Genomic DNA, 14114 nt, shown 5'->3' with positions numbered 1-14114 from the left:
TGGCTCCAGGGAGGCGTCCTGGGGAGGGAGCAGCCGGGAAAAGCCATCCCTGGCGGTGGCTGGGAGCACCACCAGCAACAGGGCTGCAGCACAGTGATGCCAGCGTGGAGTTGTTCCAGCCACTTCTCAGCCCCACACGTGCAAAAAGGCTGAGCACAGCAGGGAAGCAAAAATTCGTCATCTGGAAGCAGGGCAGTGCAGGAGAGTGGGCACAGGGGACTCTGCCAAGTGCCCATGAAGCCCAGGTTGCACAGGGAGACCATTAATACAGATCTGCAGAGTTTGTATCCTCTTACCTTTTGTTTCCAGTATTTCCTGGTTCCTTTCTCCTGTAAGAAGGAAGTTGGCCAAGCCAGGAAACCCCTTCCCTGCTCTCACTGCACCTCTGCTCAGCCTGTGCCTGAATTCCGGGCTGAAGAACCACCAGAACAATTCCACCAGCCCTTCACCCACCTTAGGCCAGCTGTAGTGTGCAAAGGACTTGTTTTGTGACTTTGCCATCCTTTCCCCTCACAGAGAGGGAGACGCATTCTCATTTAATATTAATCTCCCCTCCATGGATTCAGGCTGCTTCTGACAGTCTATCAATTATTTAAACTTATTTAAAGAAAAATTCCAGGATTAAAGAGATTAGTTTCCTGTTGATTTTGGTAATTCCTCCTGCTTTGGCAGCTCTGAGGCTGAGTGAAATCGAGCTTTTGAGTTCCTGTTTGCTCAGAGCTCACCCTGGCCAGGGGCAGGATGGAAATTCTGTTTCCATTTCTAATTGCCAGGTTCATGTCGGAGTTCAAAGTGGGTGTTAGCAGAGAAATCAAAGACCTTTTAGGTGGCACTGCTGGCTGGGCAATCCCTTGTACCACTGCACAGGGAACATTGGTTGCACAGTTGGCATCTGTCTGCAGAGTTTTATATGAAAGTAAATTTGAACCAAATATTTTCAGTTCTCCTCTGTGATGCTTTGCCTTCCTCAGCTCCACGAATTGCCCAGTCCCTTCCACACTTGAAGTGGCTCCAGTGACAGATCAAAGACCCTCATGTGCTGCTGTCACCAATTTAAACCGAGGCTAAAGCTCCCCTGGTGTCCCCTGCCCGATGTGTGGCTGTGCAAGAGCAGCTCACCTGCCCCACAGCCCGAAATCAGGGCTGCAGCTGACACTGAAGAACATCTAGAAAAAGGATTAAAAAGAGTAATCAAAGAGCTTTGAACATCAAAAAGCAAACAGGTCTGTGAAATATACATGAAAACACCCTGAAACCCCAATCCCAGCATTATCTGTCTCCCATCCAATCATTAATTCCGTTCTGCAAGCAGGGACTGTGAACTCCTTAAACGGGGTCTTAGGCTGGGTGTTCCCTTTGCTGAGGCTGCCTGAGCAGTGCAGCTCATCCCTCCAGCACCAAGGAATGGTTTTGTGACATCCCATAAAGGTACCTTTGCCTTAATTAGCTGCTCAGACATCCTTGCTCAACTAAGACTTTATGGCATTCACACCTAAAATCAAGCTTCTATAATTACAAATTAATCAGGGAAAATCCTCTGCAAGCTTTTCTTACTAAGTATTCACTGTTGGAAGGAATCAGAGGGCCCATTATTCTCCTGCCCAGCTGTTTCATGCTGCATGAGAGACTTTATCCATCAGCCCCAGAAACCAATCTTCCCCCGGTGCCCAGCACAGCCCCCATCAATCACCAGCACCAGCACCGGTGCCAGAGCCTCATCACAGCCTTCCCTGTGCTGGGGAGAGCTGGGAATGCACATTCCAGGTATTGATCCTCCCCCTCCTGCAGGGGAAGGGTGCTGGGAGGGGAGAGCATGTGCTGAAATGTTTTATTTCTGTTGTCAGAGTCTCTGGCCGGAAACTGAGGAGCTGCAGGAGCTGGGAGCACGGAGAGTCTGGCATGAGAGGAGGGTGGGAGGAAGGTCAGGGAGGGGGGAAAACAGAACGCCTTGGTTTTGGTACCTTTGTTTGTATTCCAGCACCCAGATCAAGCTTTGGGCTGCACGTCCTGTCCACCTGCTGTGAACACCTCTGGAAAGGTCAGGATCGTTATCCTCGTTTTCCAGATGGAAAACCTGAGGAAGGTTTAGCTCCCACGAGTCCAGCAGGCCCAGGCAGAAGTGAGGAGAGAGCTCAGCTTTCTCCAAGATATAAAACAGCTCCGTGCACCCCGGGCTGCCTTCCCTTTGTAGGAGAGCGTGGATGTGGGATTGGAGTCACCCTGGGCAGGGAGCAGTACAAGGAATAGTGGAATAAAACATTTCCCACAGGTCCCTGCATGTTTTCCATTTGCTGAGCTCTCTCTGCTGTTGTAGGTCATCGGTTGTCTTGTGGTTTTCCATCTCAAAGCTTTGATTTGTGCTTTGTACAGGCACACTCAACAAATGGGTTCCAGCTGCTCTTCATTGCAGTGGGAAGCACTGGGAACCCCCGGGAAGAGAGGGGCTTCTCCAAACGCAGTTCACTTCATAGGAGGAAGGAAGGAAGGAAAAAAGAAACAAAAAAAATATACAGAAATGCTGATTTATTTTGTACATTCCACACTTCATTGATTTCACTTGAATTGTTCCTAACGTTCCCCTTCCAGAACTGAGGGAATTTATTCACTTGAGGTTTCTTTAAGCCTTTTTGTGGGTGGTGAGAGTTTAATCTCGAGTTGTCTGCATTAACTACTTGCAGAAATCAGGCTGAGGCTGCACAGGCAGCTGAAATGCTGCTCCTTGTCAGGTTTAAGGAGGCTGAGACCTGGGAAATGCCTTTTACCACCTGCAGCACCGCCAAGCTGTGCTCTGAGCCTGTCCCTGGCCGGGCTGATGCCACCTCCTCGTTGTGCCACTGGATCTTGTGCTGGGATTGGGGTTCTGCTCTGGGAACTTCCTGGAGAATGGATGAAGCCTGTGGCTGAGCAGCTGCTGGTATTTGCAGAGCATAAATGAGAGACAGCTCAGGGCTTTGGGTGGAGCTGTGGGCTTCTCTCTTTGTCCCTCTGAAGCACCTTAGGTCAAAAGAAATGGTTTATGTTTTAAACTGCACCCATCATGCATGGCTTGAGCGGGAAATCCACCCAAAACAGGTTTATCAGTCTTTTCCAAGCTTGTGCTCTGAGCAGCCCTATGCCCATAATAAAAGCAAGATATTTCACGAGGAAATCCGTATTTCATAAGGATTATATTTGCTCTGGTCAAATATTCGACACTTCTTGTCCAGCTCTTTGTTTCCCACCTGTGTTACTGCTGATCTCAGTTCCACAAAACCACAGCAGAACCCATCCCTTCCATCATCAGGCTCCTTAAGCACAGAGAATGAGTATTTTGTGCAAAATCAGCTGGAATTAGTAGCTAAAGTGCACCGGTTCCCAGTTCCTGCTTCCACAGGTCCTGTGAATCTCATCCCATCCTCCATCATCCAAGCAGAACAAGCCTTTTGTGGAACCTGTGAAAGTCAACATTAAAGTGTCCAGGAAGGGGGTGGATGGGGCTACAGTGGTAATTAAGCAGGCAAGGAAAGTTATGTGGAGTCAAATCACCTCACGCTTCCATGGATTTCTGTCCCTTAAAAAAATAATCACCCTGGCTGCTGTTTTACCCTAATTGGCTCCTCACCCAGGCAAGCCAAAGAGTGATCAGCTGCTCCTTCCCTGCCTTTGTGTCCCTGCTCCCCATCCTAACCCGGGGTAGTCTTGTGTGAAATTGTTTTCTCTGCAGAGACGGCGTTGCCTCGGCTCTTGTAATTCCACTGGAATAATCCTTGGCTCCGTGCTAGGGAAGCTCAGGCACCGAGGGGAAGCAAAGGCATCTGCACACACACACTCCCCTCGGTGCTGGGGGAACTCAGCCAGCTCACAAAACACGGCAGATTTGCAAATATCCCTTTCTTCCCTTCAATGCTTGTTCTGTCGGGGAGTAGAAAAGGCTCAGGGAGCAGCCAGCCAGGGATGAGCAGGAACAGAGGGGCACTGGAGGCAGAGAAACACCTCAGAGCAGGTTGGGTTGCAGGCAGGGCACACAGGGACCTGTCAGAGCATCAGCATCGAGCCCCCACTGATGGAAATCAGCATGAGAGGTTCTGTCCCAGAGTGCTGGAATAATAACCTGAGTCTGTGTAACTCTGCACTGAGAAATCAGCCAGCCGGGGGTGAGCAGGAACAGAGGGGCACTGGAGGCAGAGAAACACCTCAGAGCAGGTTGGGTTGCAGGCAGGGCACACAGGGACCTGTCAGAGCATCAGCATCGAGCCCCCACTGATGGAAATCAGCATGAGAGGTTCTGTCCCAGAGTGCTGGAATAATAACCTGAGTCTGTGTAACTCTGCGCTGAGAAAGATTCAGCCCTAATTATTTCACTAAATAAGAGATCCTCATCCACATGGCCAAGATAAGCATTGCCCTCGTTTTCACAGGGACAGGCAGAGGTGAGGCCCAGTTCCTGTAGCAATCTCCTCATCTGAAGCTCTCCCCACGAGGTGCAAACCCAAAGGAGCCCAGCTAAGACGTGCGTGTGATTCCAGGCCAGAAGGGAACACTGTGGTGGGCCTCCCTCACACAAGTAATTCCTTTCGCTTGCTGGCTAAATGATGACAATAATACAGAGATTAACAATTCCCAGTTCCACCTGGAGCATCTCCTTCTGAGAGACAGCCAATTTCCAGATGTTATCGACACGTCCCACAGCTCCAGAGCCCTGGCACACAGCTCATTGCTCCCTCAGGAGCTCCTTCCCGAGTTTGTCATCCCCGTGTCAGTGCTGTGCCTCAGGTTATCAGCCAGCATCCAAACATGAGGAAGATGCTTATCCTCTGGTCTGATAATTCAGTAATTTCCTGCTATTATTCTCCTGTGTTTGCTCCTGGATCCTGGGCAGTGGCAGCAGGAAGATGTGCGCTGATAGCTCCAGAGTTCCCTGTTCCGAACCTGGCTGTGACCTGGGACGTGCTGAACTTTAATGGAGTCTGGTAGGGAGGTGAAAATGCTCTGTGCCTGCATCGGAGCTAAACCTGAAATCAATTTGTAGGCATTCCTTTGACAGGGTTCGAGACGGGAGGACTCGGAGCAGGAACCCGGGAGCAGGGAGAGAGCAATTGCCATGTAATTATGGGGTCTGTCACTTAACATTTGTGTGTGATGGGTGTCCTGAAGTCGAGATTTGCATCATGGATATGCTAATTTGTCATGCTGACAGACAACAGAATCCCCGCTCATACAGCCGTGGTAGCTAATTAAACAGACAAACCAATCAACAGATGTGGCAGATGAGGAATTTTAATGGGAAGAATTAAATATATAGAGTGACCTTGCGGTGGTGCTTAGGATGATTTTATTTAATACCAGAGCCTTAGCAGGAAATTACTTTAAAAGCACATAAAGCATGATGAATAATGACAATTCTGCCAGGGCTCCATGGCAGCTTTTTTCCAGAGCATTTGATCAGCTCTCTAGATCCACTTCAAGAAAATGGGAATGTGTGAAAATCTAACCAGGGTGCATGACCAGTGCTTGCCCTCTGCTGAGGCCAGTTCAGGCACTGAAGATTAACTCTTTCTTTGTCCATCTCTCTACTTGGTCTCAGTCTTGCTCACCAGAGTTGTGCTGGGATTAAAACAAGACGAGAAAATCTTTTGAACTGCCCTCAACTGTAATTTTTGTTTTACTTCTTGGCTTCCAAAAGGTGCATCTCCTGCTCAGGAATCAGGGCCCAATAGCACAAGGATTGACTCCTCAGCTTTGTTTCTTTAAATGTGGTGAACTGGGCAATCCATCCCGTGTCTCTCTCCTTCCCAGAGCCATCTGGGCACATCAGCTGTGATGGATCATTTCAATATTATGCCTTCTGTCCTGCAAATGGAGCTTTCCCTCCCCTTTTTTTAGATAAAAGCTGCTAATGTTTGAGTTCCCATCCTAGCCAAGCAGGCCAGCAGACAGAAGGCTTCCTGACAGCCTGTTAGTGCCAGGGGCATGTGACACTGCTCCTTGCTTCACCAGCCCAGACAATAAATACTGTGGAGCCAGAGTGAGGGGGATTTACAGCCCGTGGCATCATCTGGCTCCTGGGCTCGGTTCATCCCTGGGTTACTGCTCTGCAATCCCCAGGAATTATCCCAGGCACTGAATCTGCTCCAATGGCAGGCAGGCAAGAGTGGAATTTCAGCTCTGTGCTTTAACTCGCTCTTGTCCAAAATACCCCTAAGGTGGCTTAGCATGGGGTGCTGGGGATTTAAACTGAGCTTGGACGATCCAGAGGATGAGGGGAGTTGTGAGGCAGGGATTGGACTTCAGCTCAGGTCCTACTGAGCTGCTAAATCTTCTTCAGGTAACAGAGGATGGGAACATTGCCAGGGCTGACAGGAAAATCATTTACAGAGGGAAAGGCTGAGGGATACTCAGGGAAGAGCCCCAGCAAAGCTTGGCAAGTGGGCAGATTATTTTTTTTTGTTGAGAAATTCAAGGCAAGATACTTTAAAAAGTTACTCTGCTTGCAAAGCTCTTTGAAATTTAACTTTTTAAACTCAGTCTGTTAGTAGAGAGCTCAACAGAATGCTCTTGGAGCAGTCAGCCAGCCAATATTCCCAATCCTTACAGCAAGGGATAGGAAATGGTCTTGGCAATCCTGTAACTCATTGCATCCCTCAGCACTGAATCTCTTCTGACTGAGGAGTAATGAACCTGCAAGGGGTTAAGTGTTCAAATTTCTAACCAGCCAAGGGTTCAGGACAAACAGTTTGATGTGTGATCCACTCTCCTTTTTCTCAGTCCAGTTTTAGTTTCTTTACAGTCGTTCTTAAGACTTTGTGTGCACATAAAACAGCAGGGAAAGCGTGTAAGGCCTGTGAGCGTTTCTGTCCAGGACTAAAGATGCTCATGCACACAGCGAGCTCCGAGTGGAATTCCTGCATGGGATTCATCCATTAGGTTTCATTTGGAAGAGCCCCTGTTCCTGTGGAAATCGCTGGAATTTATCAGGCTGCCAGTGTTGCTTATTTAGAGGAACATTAAGCCTTACGATGTTTGCAGTGCCTGAAAATTTGGGTGTTTACAACCTTCTATCAGCAAGCACAGCTCTGTAACGTGAAGCTGTGTGCACCTAAAAATGAAAAAGGGCCTGAAATCAGAATTCCAAAGCAGCTCTCGCCAGTGGAGGTGTGAGGAACAGGGAGTGAGAAGGAAGTGACACCTCTCAGATCTGTCTGAACACCTCTGTGGCCCCCAAGCATCTGAGCTCTTCCAAATCACCAATTTTGACTGCACAACCTGGCCAGGGTGGAAGCAGCTCCATTACTTCAAATTTCTTCTTCCTGTGGAGAGTTAAACAGAGAGAAGGGCAGGGAGAGAGGTGTGGAGAGGCCAAATAAATCAGGACCATTTACGAAAAGGGTCGAAAATTAAAAGAGAGGGAGGGAAAAGAGGCGAGTGCCAACAGTAAAACGAAAAATGAAGAAGTGCCATGATAAAAATGATGCAGTGTCCAGGCAGCCCAGTCCTCAGCCTTGAAAACCTCACGAGGAAAACATTACTCAGTGAAGATGAATTCCTTCAGTTAACCTTGCTCACAGCAACATCTTTGCAGGTCCGAAAATTATTACTCTCTCACTTCCCAGCTCTCCAGTGGGCTCCTGAATATCTTTGCATATGGATGGGTAGATTGGATTGGCTTAGGCTGAGCTGAATCGGCAGAGACATTCCCTAAATCTGGGAATATTGCGCAGTGTAATTCTTTTTTGATAAGAATGTAACGAGGAAAAAATCCTCCCTGAAGCAAAGGGCCCAGAGTGTGCTGCCACCAGGCTGTTTTTCAGCTGGTGACCAGGCTGAAATCACTGCACTGCAGCACAAGTGCCTGGAAAAATTATGAGGATTTCAGCAAAACTGTAAAAGCTACAGAGCAAAGTTGCTTGTGAGTTCCTGCTCCAGTCCCATCTGAGAGGATTCAGGAGCTTCAGGAGATTCTTTGAAGGCCTTCCAGCTCCACACTGCAGCTGTGGAAATGCTCCTCCCCTTGCCCACTTTTCCTTGGCCATTGAGAGGTTTGAACTCTAAGGTAGATGCTTTGGTTCTCAGTTAGGAAGGGTCCTCCATGGGAGCTTTTGCACCCTAAAATTCAGAGATTTACTCATTTTCCTGTCACTGACGTCACCAAACTGACACAGAGGGTCTGTCCTACAGCCACCCATGAGTTGGGGCTGGTGCTCCATCAGCAACCAGACACAGCTGATGGTGTGCAGGGAAAGTGCTCCACAAGGCAGAACATCCCAGCTGCTTCCAGGGGGCCAAACAGCAAAATCTCCTCCACTCCTCACATCCCCAGGCAGAGAAGATATGGGAGACAAAGTGTCGTGTTTGTGTGATGGGCTTATTCCTGCTCACCAAGGCAATTTCATCAGCAAAATAGACAAAAGTGATAAAGAGAGAGCAAACCAGGCCCTGCAGCTCGGTGTTTATTGATAAGCCTTACCCACAGGATGCTTTTGATCCTGAGGCAAACATGAGAGCCAGAATATCCTCAGGCAGTGGCTTTTAGGCAGATCCCAGCCTAAAAAAAGAGTTCTGAGCTGCTCTGACCACTGAGCCTTCATTTGGGATCATAAATTCAAATTGCAAACCTTGCAGGTCACAGATCCTCACATTTCACTGAACTGACCCTAAAAGGGGATCAGGTGTTCAGATTTCTGAGAATTTGGTGGTTCCTTGACACAGGGGAAAAAAAAACCCAAATAAAAAACTGCTCTGCCACCAGTGTCCAGGGCAAAAAATTGACAAGCAAAGCCTGTGTGAAGGTGACAAGAAGCACAAGAAATTCTCTCTGATCCTTCCAGGATCGAATTTCGTGGCTGATGAACACGGTAATAGGTTGCAGAACCATATCTGAGCTCTGCAAATAAAAAAATATAAAAAAGAAAAGCTAGATAGAGAAGCAGAAACATATGGTAATGAAAAAGGCAGCCTTGAGAAATGGAAAATAGACTTATTCTGGCTTTAATAATGTGTCAGCCTTTGTATGAACTGGCCCAGAGCCCAAAGAAATGGACTGTTGCTTCCATTTACAAGAAGACCAGGTCTGGCCTTCTGATGGCTCTATAAATAAATGCTCCATTATCTCTTACAAGTATATTTGTAATATGTTATCTGACCCTAGGTTTATTCATTCACAAATTTGGTCATCTTTTATAGCAGAAGCAAGTCTCTCCCTTTCATCCAGGAATTTCAAAGTCCTGCTCACACACTGGCGATTTCAACTTGTTAAATGTTACTGAAAGGAAGCTGAGGCGTGGAGAAAATGAAACAAATTTATCCAAATTCATGCCAGGAGTGGGGAACAGAGCCAGGAATAGGCTGGCAATGAATATACCAGGAATGATGAGAGGTCAGGATAAAAACCAGCACTCACTGGTTGGCTGAAGATGTTTCTGTACAAGGTAACCCCTCACCAGAGCGAGGATTCTCTGTGTGCAGGAAGAAACGCTGATCAAATGGGCATTCTTGTGTTGCTTACACTGCTCTTGGGTTATATTTTCCTTGTTCTTGTCTATATTTTCACCTGATTTCCTACTCTGTGTTGTCTTTCCCCTCAGAAGAAGGTGTGTAGCACTCAGTAATAAGAATTTCACTGGCAGCTCTGAGACACTGTTAATTTTGCCCTTCCCAGACCTGTCATGCAGTGAAGGATGGGGATACCTCATTTGGTCCTTTTGGCTTTATTTTTCTTGCAGAGCTTTGTCTCCTGGGGGAGCATCTCACATAAAAGACTCACTGCTTGATGCAATTTGTGTTAGTTCATTAAGCACAAGATAGGATTAACGTGAGCATTTCTTTAATCAGCCAAAGAAGCTGTTGCAGACACTTGAAAGCTCTGTGCACTTTGAGCTCTTCTCTTCTCTTCTCTCTGCTGCTGCTCTGCCCAGGTTTGTGGGAGGGCAGAGAGTTCACAGCCTCTGCACAGAATAATTCTGACCTGTTTCAGCATTGGATCAGTGAAACTGGAAAAGAATTTGCTTCTTCCCTGGGAGTAATTCCCTACCTTTTGCACTTGAAAAATGTACCTGGGCTGTTGTGCACCAGGAAGGAATTATCCCATCAGCTGAGGTATGAAGAGCTGGGTGATGCTGGGGATGTGGGGGGACAGTTTGGGAAGACCCTGTTTCACCCAGCAAATCTCTGCAATAATCAGATTAACCCAGAAAGACATGAATTTTTATCATGGAATCACAGGATGCATTATCATCTTCTTTCACGGCTCCTTCAGCTTTCAAATCAGTTTGACACAACAGTTGCTGTTTCCATCATTAGTTCCAGAGAGATATGAAGAGAGATGGTCTTTTCTTGCATATTAATTGTATTTCAGTGCTCTGTTACCTGTCTTGTTGTTTAAACAAAGAGTGGCTCTCTCCTCTCTGTTTCATTCTTATTTTCTTGGGCTTAAAGTGAGGGCAGCCTCATCTGCCCCTGGCTCTGGGAGTTCTTTGGCCTCTCTGTGCCCACTTTGGTGGCACAGATGAAGAGTCCCAGCCCTGCTTATGATTCGCTCTGGCCCCTCGCTGTAGCCTGGTGCCTCTCTCTTACAGCCCTGCCCATTAGGAATACAGATAACAGACTATCAGCAGCTCAGTAGCCTTATCCTGGGGAGATAAAACTAATCTGTGTGTTTAGATCAGCAGCCTTGTTCCTGCCTAATCTCACCTTGGAAAGCACAGTAATTGCAGAAGCACGGGGAGGAAGGAGGTGAGGATGCAGTGGATGTATCCCTCTGGTTCCACCCTCCGGGTCCCTGGGCTTGCTCTGGTTCCTGGCACATCTTTTCGGAGCGTGGTGCATTTCCCTGGGAAGGAAATGGTGTTTCACAAGAATTCCTTTGTTCAAACAAACCCCTATGCACCGTGTCAAAAATAACCACACTGGGTGAAAGAACCCCTTGTACTCCCAGCTTAGCTGGTACAACACTTCCCTTTTATATGGATTTCCTCTGTTTTCCATGTTTTGGCCTTCTTTTGTGTTTGAGGTGTTTTTCCTCAGAACAAAAGAACGTCCATGTGCTCTGAGGGGCCGTGGTGCTGATGATTCTCTTTTGACCCTGCTCTCATACAAACAGTGAAAGCAATAAAAACAAAGTGCTTCAAGGTGGCGTTCAACCAGTTTGGTTCAAGCAGCAACACCATCCTGCCCATACTCCTTGTACCTTCCAAGGATGCCCAGGATAAAGGTTTTAATCTTAATTTGAGCGTGGTTTTGGGGAGAAATCCAACAGAACCTGTAACCCACCCCCAGATTTCCTTGTGGGCTCACTTTGCAGTGATTATCCAAAACCCCCCAGTGAGTTGGTCATCCCTAAACTCAATGCCAAAACTGTCTCCTGGCCTTTGGTGGGAATTCATACCAAAGGTTTTGAGAGTTTTCTCCTTTCAGCCGTTTCAGCCCCGGAATGTGAGCTGAGACTGCAGAGTTATAAATGGAAAAACAAAAAGGCATCCAGTTTGTAAAATCTATGACTTAATATTGATTTTGGCCATCCCATGAATTGAAACAAGCCTCCTGTGCAGAAATCCTCCGAAGATGCTGTGTTCTTCTCTCCTCTTGACACAACACTTTATCGATCCCCATGTTTGTGCCACATGAATGATGGATTATCTCATATCAAACCTTGCAGTATTCATTTAATGCCTTTGAATAAAACATTTCTCACAGATTAACAGAGCAGTTTTAAGTGAACAACCATTTTCATCTGTTTTAAATTTTCATGGGTACTTTTCTGGAGAGCAAGTACATTGTTAATAATTGAAGGGAACGAGACCTTGCTAATCTCTTTGTATTTTAATAAAGTCCTGTTGCACCCCATTCATTTATTTTTAAAGTGCCAGTATTTATAAAAATTCGATACATTTGCTGCCCTCCCTTTGAAATGAATAATCCTGAGATTACATGAAAAGGGATTATTTATGTACCAGGGAACTGGAATTCCGTTGTGTCCAGAGAGCTCTAAATGTGGTTAGCGATGGATGGCATGGATGAAGGGAGAGAGGAACTTCTCGCTGGAAGCAGAGAGGAAGAGCAAGGTTAGAAAGAGAGGAGGGTGGAGAGAGGAAGAAGCAGGAGTTTAGAGGACAAAGAACAGGGAAGTGGTTTGGTCACAGAGACAGATGGGGATAGAAAAACGGGACAAAGTGTGGGTAGGTAAATATACAGATATTTGTACATAGATGAGTGCAGACAACCCTCTAATATTTATTTTCTCTTGTTCTCTACTTCCATCCCTCCACCTGCCTTGTTATTCCATGTGTGCCTCTTTCTTTCTCCACTTCACCTTTTATCTTCTGTTTGTCCCTGTCAATCCTTTCCTCTGCCTCAGACTCCAACTCAAATCTCCTCTGCCTGTGCCCAGAGCTGCTCAAAGCTTGCTCTTACACGGTCCCGTTTCTCTTTCTCAAATACAATTGCTTCTTTACACACAGCCCCGGGATTACATTTCAAAGGAGAACAGAAAACCCAACATGGACATGATTTCCTTTATCATTATTGGGGCAGCCGCAGCCCCTAGAACGCTCGTCTCAAAAATATTTCATTCCAGCGAGTTTTCATTAAATTCTGTGGTCAGATAGACAGTGTTTGCTGCAGGGATCTGTCCTGGAGGCCCCCAAACCTCTGTACATTAGTCATACATGGTCAGAACAGCAAGGCAGTGAAGAGGCTTTGGCAGCAGCAGTGAAGAAAACTCCAAATAAATGCATTAGGTGTCCTCCTTGGAGGATGTTTGTGCACACAGGGATTAGTTCTCTGTGTTTCCAACAGCTTTTGAGCTATTCCACTTTCACTTCTGCATCTGCTAATTGTCCTTTTTTTTTCTCTTTCGAAAGTTCTATATTGAGAGGGTAGAAATCAAACCCCCGTAAACTGAGATCTCTGCCTCCTCCAAGGATCCCTTTGGAAACACTGCTTCTAAATTGCTTGTTGATATTTGACCATGAGTCACCTCTGCATAAATCTTTGCCAGGTATTAAAATCATCAAAAAGATGCTGGAATGCTGAGATAGATTGATGTGTTAGTGGGAGGAACAGAAATTGGACTGGGCAGCACAGCTTGTGTTTGGATAGACAGCGTTCTGTGTGAGTGATTTCAACAAACAAGTTGTGAAAACCTGTTGTGGGAAGGAGCTTAAAACAGCTCTGCATTAAATCTTTAGAGGAGAAAATATTTTTTCACATTTTTAATCAAGTTGCAGCTTAGCTGTTTACTGATGAGCTCATGACAGGGGATAAAGACAGGCAAAATTGGTGCTGGAGAGAGATTTTTAATGCAGTTGCTGTTATCGAGCTGAGCAGGTTGAGTTTGATCAGCATTTAGGGTAGGACTTCTCAACCCAAATGCTTCTGTACTGCTGGGAAGGTGGTTGCTCAATAGGAACCGTGTATTAAGTGCCTCTAATCAGGTCCCTGGCACAGGGGGATGGTCACAGAGGGTGGTATCAGTCCCTGCCACTCCTCGGATACAAAACTGGCTGTGTGAGTACCAGCAGCCTGGGAGAGCTCCCGCTTGCAGGCTGATATTCCTGCTATCTGTGCTCCCCTTGGGCGTGCACAGTTCCAGCTCCTTTCACTTCCTATCTCAGCCCGCGGAGCATCGTCCTTAAAGAGCTGTCACATTCACCCAAGGTGGAGCTCGCTGCGTCTCAGTGCTGGGGAAAGTGATTTCAGTTTCTGTGCAGGAGAGAGAGATCACATGGAGGCTGGGCTAAATTCTGGGCCGTTCCCCAGAGAGTCCTGCTGCCTCTGGCACAGAGCTGTTGGATTATCCCTTTGCAGACAGGTTCCCGGGAGCTGTAGCACCCATCTGCAGGGGCATGTCCTTGAAATTCCTCCTGGTAGCATTGCTGACTCCTGGAATGCTGCTGGGTCATTCCCCTGAATGACATGGTCCCCAGTGGCACCAGTGACCATGGGGCTGTCACATCAGCTGGAATTTCGTGCTCAGCCCGTGGATTAAATGCACAGGACCAGTTTGGTCTGGGGTGTGAAATTCTAACAGCCAGAGAAGAAGGATACAAGAGGAATTAACTGATGGGATAGTTCACACATGCTCCATGTTTGTCCAGTTCAGTTGTAGTGAAAATTGGTTCCAAACACAGCCAGGCAGCACT

The sequence above is a fragment of the Corvus brachyrhynchos genome, unplaced genomic scaffold (genome assembly GCF_000691975.1).
Source record: "Corvus brachyrhynchos isolate BGI_N302 unplaced genomic scaffold, ASM69197v1 scaffold46, whole genome shotgun sequence".
Classification (NCBI taxonomy): domain Eukaryota; kingdom Metazoa; phylum Chordata; class Aves; order Passeriformes; family Corvidae; genus Corvus; species Corvus brachyrhynchos.
This window is presented reverse-complemented; position numbering follows the sequence as displayed.